Source organism: Haliaeetus albicilla, chromosome 17, assembly GCF_947461875.1.
Source record: "Haliaeetus albicilla chromosome 17, bHalAlb1.1, whole genome shotgun sequence".
NCBI lineage: Eukaryota > Metazoa > Chordata > Aves > Accipitriformes > Accipitridae > Haliaeetus > Haliaeetus albicilla.
Genome location: NC_091499.1, coordinates 8323597 through 8345164, shown reverse-complemented (window position 1 = coordinate 8345164; position 21568 = coordinate 8323597). Strand labels below are relative to the sequence as shown.

General features: G+C 45.5%; 1 long non-coding RNA gene across 1 annotated transcript; it reads right to left on the bottom strand.

Annotated features, from left to right (window-relative positions):
- Positions 1 to 16750: 16750 nt before the first annotated feature.
- Positions 16751 to 18190, bottom strand: LOC138689542 (uncharacterized). The gene is made up of 2 exons (XR_011328393.1): positions 17259 to 18190; positions 16751 to 17162 (listed from the first exon to the last, which is right to left on the bottom strand). It is a non-coding gene; the product is annotated as an uncharacterized lncRNA (long non-coding RNA).
- Positions 18191 to 21568: the final 3378 nt, after the last annotated feature.

Sequence of the window (21568 nt, the reverse complement as noted above, 5' to 3'; positions counted from 1 at the left end):
CAGCCGTGGGGATAGTGAATTCTGGCATACATAGCCCGGGGAGCAAGAGGGGTCTCCGGCACTGGAAGGCTTTTAGGTTCCCCAGACCTCTGTTGGGGATGGTTTAGGTATAGCTTAGCTTCTCTGGCGCTGGAGGGTGGATTAAAAGGTCTCCCGAGAGCCTATTTCTGTAGCTGCGTGTTCATAATCTTTCCCCGCTACAATAAAATCTTAGTATGCCACCAGAAATAAAAAGGCACAAAAATTTAATTAATTTTAGCCATCTAGGTGCTGGTACTTGGTCATTTAGGATTCCTTGATAGTCAGGTGTGAGACATGGGACCGAGCCAAAATTTATTAGTTTTTCACTGCAGAAGACTCACAGAAACAATTATCAGCAGCAGCCTGCACGGTCCTGGAAATGAGCCTGCTCGGTACTGCTGGGGACACAGCCGTACCCTGCCTCCACCGGGAGTTTAAATCAGTCATTTAACCTCTGTGGTCAAATATAAACTGTGGATAATACTGAAACCTTATTCTTAAACACAGCTGCCCCGATGCATGTCGTGTGGAACGTGAAGCAACTTTCCCATGCTGATGGTGGGGGACTAAGCTCACAGTTCTGGCTCCAAACCAGCCATTTTCTTTTGAAAATGAGAGTTTAGGCTTTAAATCATTTATGTAATTTTCACTATTTTGCATCTTGTAATAAATCACTGGATTTTCTAAGTGAATTGAATAAATCGGCCAAGGCTAAATAAATTTCAGCATTTGCTAAAGATGTCCAAATGGATTGATCTGTATCTGTTTTGAAGCAATGAGTCATCCACACTGTGCTGTTAGCAGTGAATTTTTATCTTGATACAGAAAATCAATCCTATTCTAAAGTAACAGGTTGTTTAATTTGTAACTTGAAGTGAACGCCTCTTTTTTAGGAAAAAAAATATATCTGATTGTACCTATTTTGTACAGAAACTCATTTATGTTTTGAAAAAGGTGTTAGCGAGACCTGCTCTTATGCAGCTTTGTCCATTTTGAAATGCAATCAGAAGCTGGCGTTCACTTTTGGGGAGCTTACCAGAAGCCCTGTTCTTAACCCTTTTTCCCATAAGTTTTTTTTCAGTCACCCCAGGAGAGAAGGAGATGGCCTGGCTGTCTGAACTGCTTCTCCCAGGTAACCTTCTTCTCCCCTATAACTTCAAACTCATTAATCAATGATTCAAGCTACTTTGAGGAGGAAATCAGAAGTGCTGGAGTTTTTTAAAATTTTGTGAAAACTGGCTGGTTAAAGGCAAGAGAGCAGTAATGTCCCCGCTGAAGGGCACGACACGACACCCCGTCTCACTCCTTATCCTCCAGATCAGAGACTTGGTGGGGGTCACTGTGATCGTGACCAACATCATCAAATGCGACCCACTACAGTAATGATAGAGGAAGTGTTTGAAATGCCTACTTTGGCTTTAAGTCTTTTATCATCTTATAAACTAGAAATTAAGGATCTGTTTAGAAACAAGACAGTGTTATATGGAGGAGAGACACAAGTGTCCCATGACGTGTAACGACTCCACACACAGCTCTGATCTAACAAATCTTCTTGTGGCCACGCTGATGAAAGTAAAGTCACCACACAGGAGAGTGGAAGGCCCCTTCTGTTAAATTGGAAGCTATAAATCTGTACATTAATGAACACTTTCTTCAGAAATTCATCCAAGCTGAGAAGACTTTCCCAACTTTCCTGTCTTGGAGAAACTGTTCTGGGCATTGCCAGCACATTGCCTTGTGCCATTGCAGTTTTGCTCTGTTTTAATAGCTGATTTGAACTAGGGTTGTTTAGCCTGGAGAAAAGGAGGTTGAAGGGAGACCTTATTGCTCCCTACAACTACCTGAAAGGTTGTACCAAGGTGAATGTTGGTCTCTTCTCCAGATAACAAGCAATAGGATGAGATGAAATGGCCTCAAGTTGTGCCAGGGGAGGTTTAGGTTGGATATTAGGAAAAATTTCTTCACCGAAAGGGTTGTCAAGCATTGGAACAGGCTGCCCAGGGAAGTGGTGGAGTCACCATCCCTGGAGGTATTTAAAAGACGTGTAGATGTGGTGCTTAGGGACATGGTTTAGTGGTGGACTTGGCAGTGCTAGGTTAACAGTTGGACTCCATCATCTTAAGGGTCTTTTCCAACCTAAATGTTTCTATGATTCTATGAATGCTAACGGAGACCCAAGGGCTGATTCTTCTACCACTGGAGAAAAGTAGTCTCACCAAATTTTAGCTGTCAATCAGATTTTGAAATAGGCTTTACTAAGTAAGAAACAGAGGAACTCTCTGATTTTTTTTTACTGTTGAATTTCCTCTTGATGCCAGGAAAGTGAAGCATAGGAATACAAAGATTAGTAAAAAAAAAGCTGGAACTACAAATCTGATAAACAGTCTGATGAAAGCTGGAATAGAAGTGAAAACATTAACATTCTATAAATAATGTTATATATAAATAATGTTAAATAAATAATGTCATAAATTATATAAAGTATTTAAAAAGTAGACACCAATAGGTAGCTTTGGTCATTAAATTATAAATCAGAAATAATGAATTACTGAAATGAAGCTATTATCAGAATTCAAATTTACCAGACTCATGGATGTATAATGCTTTTTTTCCCATGGAATATTAAGAGGAACATCACTAAGCAAGTCAGAACTGTGAGCTGTCTGCAAGCAAAGGCCTATTTACTGTGTCAGGACTTAGAAACCAGAATATCAGTGAAAACCTCCAGAGACAGTTAAAAATAAATGAATAAATAGAACTAATCCATAAGCTTCTGTACAAGTGTGAATCCTGCAGTTTTAAACTAACCCAGGGTCAGTATATGGCTGGTAAAAATCAGTGATTCCCATCACACTGGGTTTTTTAGGGGAAATCTGTGTTGGTTCTTGATGGGGACCCTCAGGCGACTGCAGGGAGTACATGCTGGCACAGTCTGGTCCATCACGGGTGATGCTAAAGCACTAGAAAGGGAGGACTAACGACCCCTGAGACGAAGAGGTTGGAGGCGAGCAGGGATGGCGGTGGAATGGCCAGAGGCCCTTTTAAGCATCACAAATCATAGCAGATGGTCGTCCCTGCCTACTGAGAAACGCTGAACCCCCACGGTGGATGCACGTATAGGTTTTTCCCCACGGGGACCTATAAGAAGCTGTGCTTTGTAGTGGTGGCTGGGCAAGCTGGCAGAGAGGGAAGGGTTGGAATTTGCTACAGGCACAAACAATCCAGTCTCTTTTCAAAGGTGAACAGGGTAAGACGCAGCAATGTTTTTAAATTAGGAAGGGAGCTGTAATTCTAGTAAAACAGTGAATAAATCTTGCTGAAATCTTTACCAAATCCAGCTTAAAAACAAACTCAAGCACTCCAGGGTCCCAACATATGGAAATCTGTCCTCGTTCTCCACTTCCCACGCATGACGGTTTCTCATTTCTGTGTAAAATGAGAAATAGAGTATGACTTCATTTCACAAAAGGATGATTTTTTTCCTTAGGATAAACTGAAAGACTTGGTAGGTAAAGACTTAACAACAATCCTTCAAAACCTCGTAGATTTTGTAGCTACTTCATCACCCTCTGAAGAAGTTGCTGACCTCCAAAATCATAATTGCACAATAGACTGGCTTCATGCAAAGCTGGATTAAGTCAGTCTTCCTCAAGCCAGAAGGCACTTCTCTGTGCCACTATTCCCTTTCTCCCGTTCATTTTCTGTCCCCCATTCTGCCATTGTTCACTGAGGTCCACACTGCAAACGGGATCAGGGAAATGAGAAACAGCAACACTTCTGAAGTGTCAACAAACTGCAGTGCCTGGGGATGGAGAAACCAAGAAGGGGAACAAGTGGCCTCAGGCAAAGGCTCTCAGGGTGGGAATTTCTCAGGCTAGCATCACAGCAAAAAGAAATGCATCTAGTAGGAAGCACGATGAGATGGCAGTAAACTCCAGAAGGTCCTTCAAGAGCCACAGAAGTGTGGTGGTCTTCCATGCATGGTCAGCGCAACACAGGGCAACAGACATAGCTGATGGTCTCATTCCATGATTTCCTACAAGTGTGAAGTTCATAGCTCTGTAATAATGTGTGTTCCCTGCAGAAAATTATAACAAATATAAATGTAAGAATGTTTTTTGTGGGTTTTTTTTTTTTTACTTTATTTACAGGGACAAAAACACTTCAAAGCCAGGAAAAAAAGAGTTCAAACTGGGAAATATTTCTGCAGAGAAATTCTAATCCATTTTGATCAACTTCACCAAAAAAAAAGTATACATAAAGAAAGAGATTCCAACTATGCTCTAGTCCCTTCCTTTCATCCTAGAAAAAGAAAATGTATATTAATCATAAATGATGATAAAGAGCATGGAACCTTTAACATGATAACCACTTGCTGCTTCTGCAAGATCTTCTAAAGGAGTGAGGAGTCATCTTATATACTCACATACAAATATCTGCCTATAGTATGGTGCCAATTTAAAATAAATGCAATGTGGAGTATATTAATAATATAAAATGATTATAGAAAGTCATGCAGAATCACTGAAAAAAAAATAGAAGATCCTGTTAAGATTAAATAGAGTTGATCCCTGTGGGAATACAGCACAGATGGAAAGAGAGGTGGTCAGTTAAACTCCTCCAGAGCTGAATCCGGTGAGGGACACAAAGTGAATGGCTTCTTCAAGTATATCAGCAGCAAAAGAAAGAAAGGGCAAACGTCAGCCTGCTGATGAATTGGACAGGAGACCTGGTGACAGAGGATATGAAAAAGCCAAGGTCAATGCCTTCTTCCCTTGGTCTTTACTGGTAAAACCAGCCTTCAGGAATCACAGGTCCCTGAGGCCAGTGGGAAAGTCTGGAGCAAGGAAGACTTACCCTCTTGTGAAGGAGGATCAGGTTAGGAAACATGTAAAGAAACTTATAAACTTTATGTAAGTCCATGGGACTTACTCCATCACGTCTTGCCTGACGTGATGCACCCATGAGTGCTGAGGGCACTGGCCAACTGCAAGACCAGTCTTGACCATCTTCGGAAGGTCATGGCAATTGGGAGAGGTTCCTGAGGACTGGAAGAAAACAAGTATCAGTTCTGTCTTCAAGAAGGGTAAGAAGGAGGATCTAGGGAACTACAGGCAGGTGAGCCGCACCTTGATCCCTGGGAAGGTGATGGAAAAAGCCAAGGTACTTAATGCCACCTTTGCCTTGATCTTTCCCAGTAAAACCAGCCTTTGAGAATCCCTGGGATTGGCTGTGGCTTCATCCTGGAAGGCAAAAGGAAGTATAAAAGACCTGATATTACACAAAGTAAATCGTCACTATAGCATTCACATCTGAGGTATAAATAAATATTTGAAGTAAGGAAATAAAAGGTTGTATAATGGCAGATTTTCAGTGATAACTTGAACAGCATCATATCACGCTGCGTTTTCAAGATAGAGGCCAGCCAGCCAGCCCCCTCAAATTGGTTCACACTCATATTTATGTATCTTTTAAAAATCTAAATATAACATAATGTATAGGAATCTTTGTGCTTCAAGGCATTCAGTGAGCACCATGGGAAAGAAATGCCTGCTCTTTTTCTGAATTTAGTGTTATTAGTCCTGCTGGAAAATGCACATTTTTTTCCTACAACAGTTATTTGCCTTTTGTCTATTTTGTCAAACTCTCCGAATTAACAGCAGATTATCATCATCATCACACCCAGATTTCTTCTAAACACTCGCACAGGCAAGAGAACAACATGCATCTGACTGATGCAGTAGCAATAATTTTGAGTGGGGCCAGCATGCTGCCTTTGCACAGAGTCTGAGACCCTCCAAAATTTGTGTGGACTGAGATGACCCCCCCGGGCAAGGTCAGCAGGATCTCAGCTGCTTGCTTCCCCACCAGCTTAACCAGTAAGCAGATTATGAGTGCACTTGGAGAGTTTCTGATTGCTTAACCCAATGAGAGCCTTTCCGTATTTTGCACTCCCAGCCCCATGTTGATGTGCAAGACTGCAGAGACCATTGCATTCTTGATAAGACGCCGCTCAGCGCTGAACCATTATCTTCCAGAACAGATGGTTAATAGGGAACAGTCCCACATTATTAGTTTACCAGCCAGCTCATAAATGATGAACGCCACTCTGTCACTTTCTAAATGCATACATGTTTCATCATCATTCATCATAAAGAGGAAAAGCCAAGTTAACTATGTATCTCTCAACAAATATTTCACCTTAACTGCACGTGTATTAAGAAATGCCTGTTGAATGCAAAGATGTTTTTTCAGCAACAAAAAGGATGTTCAAAGCCTCACACAAAATATCTTTTCTTTATTTTTGGATTAGATTATATTTATTTTTTAGAATGGGTGATAGCCCTGATTCTTCCAGTGATTGCCTGCAGTTTTATCTATCTGTTTGTGAGACCAAAAGCTGTAATGGGAATCTCTAAGAGTCTGGCACATCACACCTTGGTCATTTCCAAAGGGTCCTGGCTCTGCCCCCCCTCTCTTGCCCTCCCACGGCACATGTTACGGCAGTGCAGTTCCACCCCTCTTTGCTCTACCCCCCCACACACGTCCTTTGGACATAGACCTGATGGAGAGTCTGATGGGTTATCCAAGGGGTTTCCTCCAGCGTCCTGGTGGGTTTGGGACTTGCTCATCAGCTTCAGCACTGCCTGTAGGTGTCCGTGCTCCTGCCAGCAAACATCCCACCTCCTGCTGTTCGCTGACTGATTTCATGCCTTGTTCTCCATTTTTTTCCCCATTTCTGCTCTCCTTTTCACCACCTTTACCTCCCTTTCTCCACCCGGTCTCCTCCCAAACAAACCAGCTTGTTATCCCTATTTTGCTACAACCATTTCCAAATGTGGTGTTTCTGATACCATTACATATGCAATCACAGCATTAAATGGCATTAATGATATGGTTTCCTAGGTACAGCTGCCCTTGCAAGGCTCTGTTCCCCATAAAAGCCCCCAAAGTCCCCTTGAACTATGGAACTACTGGTTTCGGTTTGCTTCCCTTATATGCTTTCTGAGACATGCCATCCTGCTTGTGTCTTGCTTCCTCTATTCATCTCCAGGTAAGCTCAAGCACTGTCTTTTCCCATACACAGAGCACGCGAAGGGTCATCCTGTAACATGTTTTTCTCGCTCTGTTTTTGTGCTCACAGCGCATCCTGCTCTCCGTGTGCTGCTCAGTCACAAATCATCACCTTGGACGTGTTCTTCAGACACTATCCCACTTCCCGCACAGGCACCATCTCAACACCATCCCGATCCTCTGCAACCTGGCACCCTACGGCGATGCTTGCCTGGTGTCGGGAGGGATGCCCGGTCTGAGGGCAGCATCGGTCCGGACACGGCGGCAGGGGTAAGGCAAGGGGGGCAGATACAACCTCCCATTGACTGGAGGCTACGCAAAATGTCTCCGGGGCTCAGGTCTGCCTGGATCTGTTACTGCTGGGGGGGGTTTGAGCTGCTTCGAGGGTTGCGCTTGAGCAGAGGCATGCACTGCTGCTTCGTTTCAGGGAGCAAACACATTTTCTGGAGAATGCACCTTTGACGACAATTGACCGAGTCTGAATTTGGCTAAAAAGGGGAGTAAAAAACCAAAACATTTTGCCGTGTTACTTGACATCTGATGGGGCCAATGCAATTTTCCTTTGTAAGTATCTGAGAAAGATACTTTCTATTACCAGATATTTTAACCAGAGGTGATAAATCATTTATTGTAGTAATTTTAGTAGGAACACAAGCTTTGGGTGACCTCTCTTGTCCCTGCAGCTGGTCTGTTGCCTTCTCAGCCACTGGCTGCGAATTCAAGACAAGCAATTACGTGAAGCTGAAAAGAGGATGCTATGATCAGGACAGTCAATGAGAGGGTAGAGGAAAATACAGAAGAAACCTGGACTTTCTTTGAAACCAAAGTGCACCGAGAAAAAACAGGCAGTGATGTTTCAGCTCCCAAGCATGGGTGAACAAGACTTTTTATTTCTATTTCCATCATTTATAAAACAATTTATGAAGGGAGTTGGCCGGTGGGAAAGGAGTCACTTTCTCTATTGCTTGATCTTCCTTCCCAACACCTAAATCACATTAAATGCCAGTTGAGTAGAAAAGTTTGAGTGAGCATTGTCCACATAAGTTTGCATTTTTTTCCTATGATCTGGTACCAATAAAGACCTGATTATGTTCTTACCTGATCTCCACTTCACAGGAAATGTTTTTAAAGGTTATCATTGCTCATGTCGGTAATATTTCTGCTAAGCACTGTGCCTCTCCTGCTCCTTCCTGCTGCTGCTGCCGCTGCATCCCCAGTAATCATATCAAAAAGAAAGTCATTCTGTATTGTTTCTAGTTCAGTAGTTTATTGTGGTAACAAGCCGTGGACAACGGTAGTATTTACAGAGGTAGTTAGAAGAAGGAGATTAATTAAAGGTCATTTGGAAAAAAAAATGATCCCATTGCTTTGAAAAATAAAATCAAGACCATGCAGCTGTAACTGCTTTGGAAGGTTTACTTCCACTTTTAAAGCAGATGTCTCTGATGTCATTTAATTATGAATAAACCAGAATAGCTGGATGCTGTGGGAAATCTGCTGTAAAGGGAGATGTCAGCCAAATTGTTTTAGTTCATACAAAGCACTTGTAAACTCTAGAGGGTTACAGCCTCTTTTAGTTAAACTACAGACACTGTAACATATACTGCTTACTGTTCATTAAATGCTGTTTGTTAAAAGCAGCTTCTTAGGGAACATGGACATCGTCCCATTCCCTGACTCTCTTGCCCTTCCCTCAAGAACAATTCGAGGATGCTCTGCTCTTTTTTGGTATGTAAAATCAGGTACAACTGTGTTAGTATTTTATTAGCAATAAGTATATTTTCAGCCAAAAAGAAATCCAGCCCTTTGCAGAGGGAAGCACACTCATAATGTATTTTTAGGGTTGCATATTAGCACTCAGAAGGGGGGGACCTTTGTTGCCCACAGATGATGCCATAGCCTGTGTTTTGCAGTTGCTCATGCATTGCTCATTCCAGTGCTAAGACAGCAGGAGGTAAAAGTCAGTCAGTCACTGCATGGTGAGGATCTGTGATTCCAGGTGCTATGGGGAGATACCTCTGCATTGGGCAAGAGTCGATTTTGCTGCCAAATACCCTTCCTTAGACCACTTTTGGTTTTTTTTAAATATGTTTATTTGAAGAAGATAATGATACATGGGGCCTATTTATAAATCATCTTTGAGATATAGGTACACCAGTTAAAATAAATGTTGAATATTTTCTGAACTTACATTTATTGTGATCAATGTAATGTAAACATACAGGTTTGGAGAAAATCTTCTTGAGCACAGGTCAGACTTTCAAAGTTCTTGTAAGACCCAATTTGGCTTCGATTGGCCTTTCATTTTATGCTGAAATAAGTTTTTTCTCTAAAAGATAACCACTGCTAAATAACCTCAAGCAGACTTTTTCTCATTTCCCTCCATCCCCAGAAGCTTGCCTCACAGTGACTGTACTAAAGTTTGGGGCAATTGTAGTAGAACAAGCAGGAAGAAAATGCGTCCCTGGAAGTCTGGGAGCTGTGACAGCTGGTGCACTGGAGATGGGCATGGGATAAAATACGGAGATTACTTATCTTCTTTTCCACAGAAGACAGGATTTTGGTCCAGGCTTAGATACGCAAATGCCTGCATTCAGGCAGCTGAACTGAGCCTTCCCTAGATGTCCATTTGCAGTAATGGGAACTTTGATACCTTGCTCACTTAAGAACATGCATTTAGATATCTTAAGTGGAGCTAAATCACATCCGCTGTTTGTATGTTTTCTAAACTGGATAAGATAACACAAAGCCAAAGGATGCATTCAGTTGTCGGACTGTAATTAAAGTCAACAGAATGGTGACATGTTTGTTCAGTGATAAAGCCAACTGATGAGGTACGGGTGATGAGAAGGTATTTATAGAGTTGCTATGATCTTGATGACATCGTTAATGTTGAAGGGTTGTAACCGATATTTAAACAGTTGAAAATGGTGCTGCTTATGTCTTGTGGCTGCTATGACCATGGTTTGCTTTAACAGAACTTGTACTTTAGGTGGCGTGGGTTGTAAGAAAGCCCATACCTGCTTTCAAAATGTACCTGTAACATCTACTGGCCACTTTTTGACTGTCCAGCCAGGCAAGTGTGCGGGGACACAACTGCCAGCAAGCTTCTGCTTTCTGTGAGTGCCTCTCTGAATCCAGCCATAAGGAGGGCTAACTTTACCCCACAAATTTTGGTGAACTTGTGTCACTGTGTATAATTTCGGTCTGACTGCTCAGAAACACGTCTAGCAGAAGCAACACGTTTTAACAGGGGGCCTGTCTAATCTCAGCCTAATTTGCTGTCTGACAGCAGCACTGAAATTCTCTGAGGGGTTTTTCCCATTTCTGTGTGCCTGTGCAAGGAGAAGCATTTCGCTCCAGCTCTCCCCCAGTAGTGCAGAGCTCCTGTCAGCCTCAGCAAAACAGCTGCTTCCCTGGAGAAACCACTCCCAGGTACGCAGATACCGCTGCAGAGCATCGGCTCTTGTAAAACTGGTTTAAAATTGCATTTTTTATTTAAAAAATATATGCGGTAACTATTTTGCTCTGCATATCATTATTAATCTGTATTTCAGCTTTTCTTTAATGTATTTCTAGGCAAAGTAGGGATGAAAATAGGACTTTTTATATAACCCTGATGAAAGCATCTGTCAAGTAATGGGAAAGAAATAAGTACGAGAGACTTGTTAATAAAACAGTAAAAATATCTAGAGACACAGCATTACAACAAGGGAGGCTGACGCTCTAGTTAAACCATCTGCTTTTAAAATTTATTTCCTTTAGCAATCAGCTTAAGTGCCAGGGCATCCCTGCGTGGCAGTGAGCTGAGCCCCCCGACCCACCTCGACCAGTCTTCCCCTGGGCACACAGGCTCCATCCTCCGCGCTGGCTGTCTCAGGGGGTGCAAAACAGCCCCCAAAGCCGTCGTCCTCATGCAGGAGAACTCCGGAGAAGTGGCTTCTGTGCCAGGGGGTGTGTTGTCTCCAGAGACGGGAGCATTTCTGCCTCCTGCGTACATCTCCTTCACCGGGGTCCATGCTGGAACCATACGTGACAACCCCCTGTTTGGGGGGAGTAGGGAGGAGGAATAAAGTAACCTTTCTCCTTCCAGCCACTGCCAAAATTTCCCTTGGTCTAAGAATAGTGGCTACTGGCTGGTTTGTAAAAAGTGAAACTGCTAAAGACCTGGGGGTTTGGTCCCCAGGGCACAACTGGAAGAACTTTGCAATCTTAAAGCTTTGTGAAGAAGTCAATCCCTGTATCATCCAGCTCTACTGAAACACCATCAGGTGTCCACCGCCCAACCACACATAACACGCTTTCATTGCAGATGAACAGGTTTTCTCCCTTTTTTCCAGTTGTGTTTGTCTACTGTTCCTGGCACGGTGTGCAGGGGGAGCAGAAGGGCTATTTCCAACACCACAGGCATGAGGACCATGCTCACTGATGATGTCTCTCTACCAGAGACCCTTCATCAATCCAATAAAACAAAATAAAATAAAATAAGCCCCTGGAAATGTCAGCCACTGCAAAAGCAAATGGCTAGGAGCCTTCCTGGCTGCAAAGTAGGCAGCAATGGGGGTGGTTGACGGGAGCCAGCCAGGCTGCGGAGCTGCTGGAAGCAGTGGCACGGGTTATGCCTACCACATTACCTGCCCTCGCTGACCTCAGCCCTGTAAATCCAGCGGTCGAAGCTGAACGCATGGGCAAAGCTAATTAAATGCAGCGCTCAATTAAAATCCCTCTAAAAATTTTTTTATTAGCTTTGCGCAAAAGGGTTTCCTCATCCTTTTACAATTCTGCTCATGCTCTTTTTATGAGGACAACCTGTTCAGGAATGCTGGAAAACCAAGGTGTGGGGTAATCCTCTGATTCTGGGAAACTGCGCCATTAAGTGCTAATTTGGCATGAGCTAAGCAGGGCGAAGAGCTGCTGTGCACATGCTCAGCCACCCTGCGAGGAAGAAGCGGCTCCTTGGCTTGAAGTGATTACCGATCACCTCCTGGGGCAAAAGAAACCAGCCCAGCCCAAAGAGCTGCAAACAGTTAAAAATAATCCCACTGAAGCTTTCTGGAAATGGTATGAAGCACTGTTTCGGCCTCCTCAGTTGTTTCCTACATCTGCAAAAGCTTGGTGCTGGCGTAAAGTTGGAGAGAAGGTGCCTGTCTATTGTAACTTCCATCTTCCTCCCCTAGCTGTGCCAGGAAGAGGAGCCTACTGCGAAAATCTGTCTCTCAAATTAAAACTAATTTCCCAGGAGCCTCCCTACTTATTTTCTTTGCTTTAAAAAGCTGTCTTACCTTGCATTAACAGGGGTTTGAACAACACTCTCTCACAAATGGATGACAACAGGCTCTTGTAACGCTCCCGGCCGCTCTTCCAACCGGGAGGGACCCAACCCAGCCTCCAGCCCCAGCACAGCAGGGCAGCAGGTCTTGCACCATGCAGCATCCCGCAGCATCCCGCAGCATCCCGCAGCATCCCGCAGCCTCCTGCCAATGCCACGCTGGGCACAGGGTGCCAGGAATTTGCCCACGGACCCCGGCATTGGAGCCGTGGGGGCTCTTCCAAAGCCCGACTTCCCTTTGATCCCTGGTTGAGTAAAGCCCGTGGGCTTCACGGTCATGGCAGGTGATGGCAGCTGCCTGCACGTTCCCCATTAGGCGACGTCCATCGCCGTGAGTTGGTTTGGTCAGTCTCAGATTTTGTGGTTTGCTGGGAAGAGGAAGGCGAGAAGGGTCCCGCAGAAGATAGCACTGCTGGTGGCTCACCAACAACAAAAAACCCCACAATGTCAGTGTGCGGACTGGGTAAAATGCTTAAAGACAGCCCAAGCACCAGTTTGGAAAGCCAGCGAGTTTCAGCTGCGAGGGCTGCTGTGCCCATGAGCCGTGCCAGGGCAAAGGAAGACTCCTCACGCCGCAGGTTTGGTTACTTTATAATGCTTCAACACACACACCGTGCTGTCCTCTAGATGTCAGTGACAGACAACACATCCCCACTCCCACCCACACCCCGTCATGGCTGGCCCAGACTCTTCCCCCATTCCCCTTCCCTGGCTTCATTCTCTCGGCCGTACCAAACTGACCCTTCGTGGCAACACCAAAGGAGACGGTCCTCCGAACCAAGCTGAGATGCAAATCCGTGACCTAATTTTTTGAAAATGCCAGGCTCCAATTTTCCTGCGGTTACAAGTCTTTTGTAATACGATTTCTTGCTGTGCATTGGTAGGACCAGGCCACCCAGGTCACCAAGCTACCACGGGGGTGATTTCCCAAAGCCGGTATTCTCTCCTCAGGGGTGAGGGGAGGAGGATTGCTGCATCACCCCATCAGGACGGGGAACGCCGTACCAGCATGTGCTGATGGTGTTACAGGAGGACCTTCAACAACGGATAGATACGGAGGTGCCGGAGAAACAAAAGACTATTCAACAACTTGCTATGCTAATTTATATGAGGGTGAACTTATTATTAATAGAGCTGCTGGTAAAAGAATTTTCCATCAAACCCTTTCTCAGTGAAAAATAAGGTGGGTGAAAGTGCACAAAAAATGGTCAACGTACCTACTCTCTTCAGGGCTTCTATCTTTTAAAGAGAATGTGAAAAATAATTAATTTATTTATTGTGTGGCCTTGTTTTCCATCATTTTATTCTACAAGGGAAGTGGAAAACATTTTTCTAAACATCTCTAACGTGAAGATCTTCAGTTAGCACAATGTGAAAACCATATTCACTACAGAGCCTCATTCTCTAATGTCACTCTCTTCTCATCCCCTCCTCTTTTTATTCCTGCAGGATGTCAAAAAGGTCTTCAGGAAGGTGCAATCATCATTTAGTCTGCCTTTATTGATCCCCTACAGTGTTAAGTCTCTGTAAGAGGATCGTTTATAAGGACTGTTGTTTCTGATCAGTTGAAGACATTGCTAAGAAACAGGTATTGGGATGCATGGTTCGGTGGGATAGAGGAAGCTAAGAAAACCTGAAATGTATTTCTAGTTTCAACCGTGACCATCCCTGAAGACAGATTAATTTAAACTTTTGGTCATACGTAACCCTGAGAGGATGCCGAGCAGGTCTTAATGGTAAGGAAGATCCTGTAAAGTTATGGTGATCAAAACTCTCCCCAGTCTTCAGCTGGGAAAAACTGCTGAAGTAGTCACCATTTCAGGTTTTATTCTCAGTGGGTTTAGGACATATGCAACACTGGTTTTTCTTATTATTATTAACCATAAGAGCATCCGTCCCATTGGGGTTTGGAGAGCACGAACTCCATAGCACCCCTTGGGGCAGTGATGCATCTGCTCCGTGGGCTTTTGGCTAACACAGTGAGAGGTGTTTTCTGATGGGTGGTGCTTTGTAATGGCAATTTATTATCCTGGAAAGGAGATAATCAAGATGTTTGTAACATTTCCCCTTATCAAATATCCCAAAATACCTCATGCATCTTCATAACCTCTCAGCTGGTGATGCAAGGCAAGGAGACTGATGTGAAGTTGGGGCGGGTGGCAAAGGGAAGAGCCACCGGCACGGAGGTTGGGTTTGAAGACACGACAAAGCATAAAGCGAGGAGAGAAGACTGGAAAATATACTGATAAATGTGCTGGAAGCCCAGCTAGGACGGTATGACAAGGGGGAAGGACTCAGCTGTGGGACCCTACTGAGGGATGCGTGCAGGGAGCAGGCTGGAGCAAACACCACAAGAGTGATTTTGGGGGCAAACACGGTGATTTTGGCTTGACACGCAGGGAAGTCAGGCAGCAGGACTGCGCCGGGAGGTGAAGGGGAGACAGCGGCAAGAGCCGGCAGAGGAGAAGGAATGGGGAGAGCCTGAGCCCCGTGCAGCAGCAGCAGGCAGCATTTGGCTGCTGAAAGGCAGGAGACAGATTGTGTATGTGCTCGGGGAAAAGCGGCCTTTGCCCTTATCCCACGCACCACAGCACACACAAATAAAGCCACGACCACAACAGGTCTCAGGCCCCTCACGTACAGGTTCTTATGCCGGGGTAACTGCTGTCTGCCATGGAGAGTCATGGTCCTTGTTCGAATTAGCGGGGAATTTGGACCTACCTTTACCAACTTTTTTTTATATATATTAAACTGAAATAAGTTTTTAAAAGATGGCTGGCTACTCGTGGTCTTTCCAAGATCTGTATTTCATTCCTGCGGCTGGTGTAAGTTCAAGGAGCATATCCCAGGCTATTGATTTTTCTGACACCTTTGAATTAATCAAAGGTTAAAGTCTGTCAAGAGAATGTTTAATTCATGTATTTAGGAAACACAGTTCTTTCATCTGCCCACACAGTATGCCCAGGAAATATGCTAAATTGGAGCAATAGCTCAGTCAGGGCTAAAATGAGAAACTGCTAAATGGCAAGACTGCTGCCAAGATCCTGAAGGCATCGGGATCATCTCTGTCTTCGTTACACCTCTAAATTACAAGTTCTGCTAGCTGAAGTAATTAAAGAGCTCATTCTGATCTTGCTTCATGGAGTTACTCCATGCTATTGTATAGGGGAGACCTCCTCATCCCAGGGATCTCCATTGTCCCAGACTCTGCACCGGCTCAGCTGCTTCTTCCACCTGACAAAAGCATAGCTAAGGCAGTAAAGAAAACCCCTACATAAGTACATAAGACAGGTAATTCCTGTGTGGGAGACTTTTTTAAATGAAAGGACAACAAGGATGATGGAGATAAGCTGGTCATAATTAAACTTCAGCTGGGATTTGGAAGAAGGTTTATTTTTTGGTGCAAGAGAAGCAGGATCTTGAGACAATTTTCCAACCGGCATAGCGGAGCCAAAAAAAAACCACAGGAAAAAATATCAACCCAGACCCAGTTTGGTGCTTTTAGCTGGAGTTGGGTAGTTTTATGAGACAGCCTCTGTGACGACAGAAAGGACAGAGGATTTGGGTCTGTAACCTGAGAGATCTCCTCTAGGTTGACTATTTAATGCAGACCATGAATTCTGTTGCACTGAAATGCCGTCACCTCTGTAGGTTTCTGTAGGTGTAAGCGGGTTTGATGGATACCCACACTTTGCTCAGAGCGAGAGTGCTCCAAGGGACATGAAATGGCCACTTAGGGCTTAAGTATCACAGCCTGGCTGGAGCAGTACTGATGCTACAGCAATTTACCTTAATGACTCAAGAGCGTATTTCACAGCAACGCTGTACAGCTGTCCTGACCTAAAAGCCCTCTCACGGCTCAAACTCAAATTTATGCCACTCACAAAAGACATCTAAAAGAAAAAAGCATATCCAACAAAACCAGGAGGAGAAACAGGAGAATTTAAAGCTATGAAAACCCAGAGAAGAAAATGTGTTGAAGGAAAATTACACCAGCGGTGCCAACGATTACAAAAGTCTCGGAGTAGGAAGACCATTAGGTCGGGGGTCGGAGGTGAAAGTCCTTATCAGCCGTTTCGGGGTGCAGCTCGGCAGGACGGCGGTGGGTCGTGGTGCCGGCCAGGGGCAGCGCTCAGGGGGCTACAGCCAGCTCAGCAAGTAGCTTTCCTGTCTTTTGGAGATGACATATGGCCATGTCACCGCTGCAGACAGGCGACGTCACCAAAGGGCTCTGCAAGGGCCGTTCAGAGACGGTCATTAGGCAATGGGTAGAAGAGGACAATATGGGTATGTTGGCAAAGGAAGCTGAAGCAGAAAGGACTGGACTCCTGTCCAGATACAGCTTTAATTAGACAATGTATAATTAAATGATAAAAGTTATGCATTTGAACACGTTAGCATGCTGCTCGTATCACGCTTAAGAGTGATTCAGCTTTCTTAGTTCTCACATAGGAAAGGCTGGTCAGAACATCACCCATCTCTGCCTCTTCACACCTACATTCTTCCCTCCTCCCCCCATTAAGGATATAAAACCATGAAATTAAGAGAAGCTAAGTAAAAAGAAGACGGGAAGAGCTGTTAGTGCTGTTTCAAACCTGGCTGCAGGCTCCACAGGACGGATTTTTCATAAGGAGGGAGAAGGACAGACCACTGTTTACCTGCTGCCAGACCGGGAGCCCCGGGGCGGCTGCACCCACAGCATCTGCAGCACCCTGCGTGCCGTCCTTGCAGCATTGCCCTGCGGAAGAGAATTGGCAGGGAAGAGAGAAAATTGCTGAAGTTATCCTGGAAATGCATGCAAACGCATCAAATCTGATAACTACCCTTTTCCTACCGGGAAGGTGCGAGCTGGAAGTATTTAATGAAGAGGAGGGACGGGCTAGCAGTGGCTGGAGAAGTGAGCTGGGACAGACCCGAGCTGTTATCTTCAGCAAATCTCAGCCGCTACAGCCCTGTGTTCTTGCCCAGGGACACCCGATCGCCCTCTGTGGGTTTCTCTCCCTGCCAGCGCCAATCTGCTTCTCACTCCTTCGGTCACACATCGGTGAAACGAATCCCTCGCACGTCGGTGCAGCTGGCAGTGGCCCGGTGCCTTTGGGAGGCTGAGGGAAAAGCAGTCACGGATTTTGTTTGGCAGCCGGGGCTGGGAGTCCTGCTACGCTCTCAGCTCTGGCACTTCACAGTGAGGTGTTTGCAAAATCTTGCTGAGCCTCGAAGCGCCTCGCCCAAAGAAACGAGGCAAAAAACCAAGCTACTGATTTTTTTTCTTTTGGTTCCCAGCAGAATAACTCACCCTGCTGAGTTTATTTATGGAAGGTGCTGTAATGCAGAGACCTGTAGGCTCAGCTTTTGTTTTACACATCTTGATGTTCATCGATTTCAGTGGAATTGCTCATCTCCAAAGAGGTGCAAAGAAAAGGTAAGTGCAGTTTGGTGGGCGGCACAGTTAAGGGAGATAGCACCTGGACCTGGAAGAGGCGTATAATCTTCGGGACTTGAGAGGCGCCGAACCAGCGTGCTGTTTATTCCCGTTATGTGAAAAATACCTTCTCTCTCAAGCAGCAGGGAGCAGGAAGCATTCCGAGGCGCATGCAGGGCTGCTGCATGATGTCAGGTCTCTTCTGAGGACGGCAGTAGCTCCAGGTAAGGGCTCTTTCCCTTAGAGGGGGACCCCATTAGGGCCATCCTGGGGTGCGGGGAGAGGGATGGGGTGTTCAGGGTCTGCCTGCTTCCCCAGACATGAAGGAAGGATGTTCTCCTACTGTGCCTACCGGCGTTGGCTTTCCACCTGAGCTCCTCTAGAGGGGACAGGTGGCATTATTTTTAAGACATGAATCATTTGACTTCTGAATATCGCCTGGAATGAAATGAGTCATGGCCAGAAGCGTGTGCTTTCCCTGGAGAGTGAGGTTCCTCTCCCGAATGTAGATGTACCTACTGTGGACAGCTAAACTGGATGGGGCAACCGAGCAGCTAGAGATTGGCACACATTTCTCAAGGACTCTGCTTCTGAACCCCCTTTTTCCATGTCAGAATCTAACAATTTCTTTCTTGCTTTCTAAACACAATTTTTCAAGGCTGCAGCTGACCTTTTTTTTAGGGTGCTAGTTCCTTAATCTTGTCATTTTCTAATGTTTCCCAAATTCATCAGGGAATCACGTGCAATGGTCACCTTTAAAGTGACCCAGGTGTGGAGGACTTGCATGCAGAACCACACTTGCCTGTGTCGCACCATGCAGCCTGAGGGAGGTTACTTCAGATGAGAGCATGACGGCACCTCCAGCGACAGCTCAGTTGAAGTTTACGGAATGAACAAGGGATGTCCTTCTGGCACCTAAAAAGCAAATGAGCCAGTCCAGGAGAACCTTCTCACAGGCCAGACCAGCTGCATTCCGGGGTAGGAATGAGGAGATGCAGACAGACTGACACATGCACACATGCGTGCAAACACAGCGATGACTTTCAAGCACTTTTGCCCACTGATGTTCCCCCGGCACAGGGAGCCCACTCAGAGCCGGGATGCAGGGGAGGATGACAGCTAGTGGCAAAGCATCCCGCACCGTGCAACCTCTGCCCGCTGACTGCCCTCCCTGTATTCTCTGGCAGCCATGTAGGAGGAACAGCTGTGCCACGGGTTTACAGACGGAGCGCAGGCAGTGATGCTACACGAGCAAACTGATACGGAACATCTCTTCATCTTCCACTCTGGAAATCAAGAAGTTTCCGCCCACCCCTGCAGCAAAATCTGGCTGCTTCTACCCACCGTGACACAACAGCTGAGCTGCTACAGCTCCGCTCACTTCGGAGAGGTGCTACTGATCCTACACCAGCTGAGGATCTCATTTCAGGCATTTCAGGCTTGCCTTCCCCACCCGTATCTCTTTTACCCATCCTGTCTTAGAGCAGGTGGCACAGAACCTTGCTCCAGGGTACAGAACTGTCCTGGTTTCAGCTGGGACAGAGTTAATTTTCTTCCTAATAGCTGGTACAGTGCTATGTTTTGGGTTCAGCATGAGAAGAATGTTGATAATACACTGATGTTTTCAGTTGTTGCTAAGTAATGTTTAGACTAAAGTCAAGGATTTTTCAGCTTCTGATGCCCAGCCAGCAAGAAGGCTGGAGGGGCACAAGGAGTTGGGAGGGGACACAGCCAGGACAGCTGACCCCAACTGGCCAAAGGGGTATTCCATACCATGTGACGTCACACCCAGTATATAAACTGGGGGGAGTTGGCCTTGAGGGGGTGGATCGCTGCTCGGGAACTAACTGGGCATCGGTCAGCAAGTGGTGAGCAATTGCATTGTGCATCACTTGTTTTGTATATTCCAATTCTTTTGTTATTATTATTGTCATTTTATTATTATTATCATTATTATTTTATTCCTTTCTGTCCTATTAAACTCTTCATCTCAACCCACGAGTTTTACTTTTTTTCCTGATTGTCTCCCCCATCCCACTGCGAGGCAGGGCGGGGGAGTGAGTGAGCGGCTGCGTGGTGCTTAGTTGCTGCCTGGGGTTACACCACAACAAGAAGCAGCCACAAACGGGTAGAGTTTTCATAGCAGTGTCCACACTGGAGACAATGGGCAAGTTTCAGAAAGGAACAGTAAGCTATTAAAAATTATATACTAGACTGAGAATCAAGGGAAGACTGCAATGTTGCAAACCTGTACCTTTGGTCAGTCACTTAACTGTGTAAAACGTATTTAAATACAGATTGGCAAAGTGGATAAGCAAAACAGGAACTCGCATTCCTTTCAGTCAAGAAAAAGGAGCACTCCTGAAGATTTTAGCCCTAGGAGCAAAACTTCAGGACAGGAAAACTTCCTGGCCTCACTGCCCAAGCTACCCCAGAGGATGCATCCTTTGTTTCCACAGTATTTATCAACCAACTCAAGCGCAAAACCAGAAGGCAATAAATCATCCCCCTTTTTTTTTTCTTTACTACTATTTACCTGGGGAGGACCTAGACCCTAACCCAGCAGGTATTCTGCAGATTGCAATTCCCACTGAGCCACCAGGGATCAAAGCCACTTAGCATCTTACAGCATCAGGCTCGCCCATCCAGGCGAAGAGCTCTGCAGTGCTTTCATCTGCCAAAGCACCAGGCTGTCACCAGAGGGAGCTGCAGCAAGAATAAAGACTCGGATTTCTTCACTGTTTCCTTTGGCATATACCACACATTCCAAACGTCTTTTTTGAATTACATTTTTTATTAGACGAACACGGTTTTAATATATAACGTGTACACAGCCTAGGATGCAACGTGCTCCGTCCCCCCGCGAGTTACGAGACACTGACGCCGTGACGGTGAACACCAGCTCTGCGCTTGCGACCTCATAGGGATGTCACAAGTGGCCAGGAGTGGAAGCTTTGCACGCAGGTAGGTCTACGCAGGACAGGACGAAGCACATGAGGAAGGGATAAATAGGATGAAGGGAGTAAGCCGGATCTGCCCTGGCTGAAGGACTGCTCTCAAGAAGCTGTTCTCCGTTTCCCCTCCCAAATTCCTTAGGGAGCAAGAGAGTGAAGGACAGGCTGGAGTCCCGTGGAGAGCGGCGCTGCGTGGCTTCACACGCGGCACGGCCGGCCAAGGGCTGCCGCCAGCAAGCTGTGGGCCATTCTGCACCAAGTCTTCCACTCCCGCTCTCTGTGCCAGGCGAATACGTGGGGATCCCTCCTCCTCCCACCACTCGCACCAAGATCTAGTGAAATCAGTGGACAAGTCACTGAAGACTAAGGGGATTTGGCACTTTCCTGGTGATGACCCCACTCTTCCACTCCTGTGTTGTGCCACAAGGCACTGCCTAAAATCTCAGGGTCCTACTTCTGAATCGTGGTATTCCCAGAACTGGACTCCCTAAATCAATGGCCTGATGGGGGGACAGGGCAGGGAGGGACAACCAAGAAATCCACTGAGAGCTTGGTAGCTCCTCTTCACTTCAGTGATAGCACTTGGGCTGCTCAACACTTGGAATCAGATAGTTATTTTAAAGTGCAAACATGGATTTAGGGGCTTTACTTCCCTTGGAAGATTTGATTCTAGACAGTCAACAAAAAGGAAAAGAAAAAAAAGAGAAAGCCACACTAAGAAAAATCAAGAGTTCAAAAGACTCTTCAAAAACTGTTTCATCCTTACAAACC